Source organism: Sciurus carolinensis, chromosome 16, assembly GCF_902686445.1.
Source record: "Sciurus carolinensis chromosome 16, mSciCar1.2, whole genome shotgun sequence".
In the NCBI taxonomy this organism is placed as follows: Eukaryota; Metazoa; Chordata; class Mammalia; order Rodentia; family Sciuridae; genus Sciurus; species Sciurus carolinensis.
This window is the reverse complement of record NC_062228.1, coordinates 41,316,599-41,319,069: the sequence shown is the minus strand read 5'-3', so window position 1 is coordinate 41,319,069 and position 2,471 is coordinate 41,316,599. Positions and strand designations below refer to the sequence as shown.

The following is a 2,471-nucleotide window of genomic DNA, read 5'->3' as shown; positions in this document are numbered from 1 at the left end:
AAGCGTGAGCCACCTGCGGCCCGTAAGGTCTGCCTGGACCCACGCAACGCCCACGCCCCGAACTCTGGGGGACACGGGAAAGCGGACTCTGAAGCCGTTCAGGTCTAGACCAGCACCGGGCCCTGACGCCACGCTCCGCCACCAGCTAGGGACCGGGCTAAAAAGGTCTCTCAGGGTTGTCCTCACGCCCCCGAAGAGAAGGGTGGTTGGGTTGGGGCGTAAAGCAGGAGAGGCAGAGGCAAAAGAATTTTGGAAGAGCTTGGACGCTCGGTTGAGGCACCGCTGGGATTCGAACCCAGGATCTCCTGTTTACTAGACAGGCGCTTTAACCAACTAAGCCACGGCGCCGCCCGCACAAGCAGCGCGAGAAACTATTCTCCATCTCTAGTAACGCCATGAGCCGTGCGCGTGCGCAGAGGCTTTTTGGTGTTTAGTTTCAGGCGGCGAGGAAGCCGGATGTGGGCGCATGCGTGGTGCACATGCTTGATGGCACACCCTAAGGGAACGCGAGCACCATAGGTGTGTGGGGGCCGAGCGGGCCGGGTGTCTCGGTCCCGGCAGCGTCTCCTCGGCGGAGAACCTGAATACCCGTACCTCTGTGGGGTCCTCGATCTAGGTCTGCGCATTTTGCTCACCAGAAGTGGCGCGGGGGAGCCCCTGCAGGCTCCGGGGAACCCCGGACCCGCCAGCGCGGCGGGGCCGCTGCACCGCGACCCTCTGATCTCGGGACCCCCCAGCACCACGCCCTCAGCCGGAGCAGGCCGCCGTCCCTGCCAGCCCCGGGGGCCCATAACTTCATTTGGGCCGCTTCTTCCGGAGTCATGGTAGCGTCCCAGGGCACGGAGGCTATCAGCACCCTGTGTGGGAAGGTTTCCACGGCCAGATCAGGGCAGGTAGGAGCCCTCCCCACCCTGGCTCCCCACGTGCTCCTCCGGGGTCTCCTCCCTCAGGCATAACACTTGTCCCAGCACTTTTCAGAGGCTTTTGGGTCACAACAAAGTCCATCACTGCTATTGCGTAGAAGAGGCAGCCGCCGAACTGTTGAGTCCACACAAAAAAACTCGTGCGCCTGTTTAGTAAACAGGAGATCCTGGGTTCGAATCCCAGCGGTGCATCAGCCGAGCGCCCCGGCTCTTTCAAATCCTTTGCCTCTGCCTCTGCCTCCTGCTTTGCGCCCCAGTATCATTTGTAATACCAACCTAGGTGCCCATCAGTAGGGGCAGGGGCATATATACTGTCTAGCTGTCCTCCACAGGCACAGTGATGACTACATCTATGAGTGTCTTCACGTGTGAGAAGGCCCCAGAACATCTGGAGGAGGAAGGTCACTTGCTGGGAAGGTGTCTTAAGTGAAGTTTTGACAAGTTCATACATCATTCCTTGTACATTAGTGGATAAACTAAACCACCAACTTGAATCAGAGCAGTAACCCCTTCTGTGACTGACAGGGAAGGCAGCAAGCATGGAGCCAGCCTAAGTGATTCTCCGGTTATTGTGCTAATACACGGAATCTTTGAATGTCAAACAATGGAGACTAAATCAGTCCTGCAATCAAGTTTCTAAAATGGAGCACAGAGCATATTAATGATACTGGACAAAAATCATGTGAGGCTCACCAAATGGAACAGGGGAATCTTCACACTTAACTGAAAACGTTACTCTTCCTGGATGATCCGTGTCCTACAATATTCAGTGAAAGCAGGAAAACAACTACACATATGCATGGGCATTCTGGAAATTGAGAAGTCTGGGGAAGAGAGTATGAAACATCCTGTTCCTGTGATGCAAATACCACCACCACCTCTTGCCTATTCCAGCCTTCCTCTGCTCTGGGCGAGTGGCCACCTGGGAACATGAGCCAGTGTCTTGGTTGGTTTTGTGTTACCATAGCAAAATACCTGAGTCTGGGTACTTTATGAAGAAAAAAATGTTTATTAAGCTCATGGTTCCAGAGGCAGGAAAGTTCAAGATCACCCAGTGACATCTGATTAGTGCTTCATATGGTATCATAACATGGCAGATGGCATCACATGACAGGAGCACATGTGAGAACAACAAGCAGTACATATAGAAGAAACCAAACTCATGGGGTGGCCTAACTTTATAACAAGCTGCTCTTGAGTAACTAATTCAGTCCCCTGATATCTAACCCACTCTCAAGAGGCAGGTACTGATACCTTCCCAGGGTGTACCCCCATGACTTTATCATCTCCCACTAGGCCCTACCTTATAAAAGTTGTACCACCTCCCAATATCATCACATTGGGACCAAGCTTCCAGGATATGAACTCTGAGGAACAAACCACAGTCAAACCATATAAGCCACATTGCCTTGCCATCCTTATCCACCAAAGGGCCCACACATCTTTTTATGTTCATTTGACAAACCCATCCTCAGGAAATGCTGATGCCAGTCCTAGGGGCCACTTTACAGAGCAGCTCCAGACTCCAGAATATGAGTCCATAATGCA

General features: G+C 53.1%; 1 non-coding gene across 1 annotated transcript; it reads right to left on the bottom strand.

Annotated features, from left to right (window-relative positions):
• Window positions 1-274: 274 nt before the first annotated feature.
• On the bottom strand, window positions 275-348 carry Trnat-agu (transfer RNA threonine (anticodon AGU)). The gene has a single exon. It is a non-coding gene; the product is annotated as a tRNA-Thr (tRNA).
• Window positions 349-2,471: the final 2,123 nt, after the last annotated feature.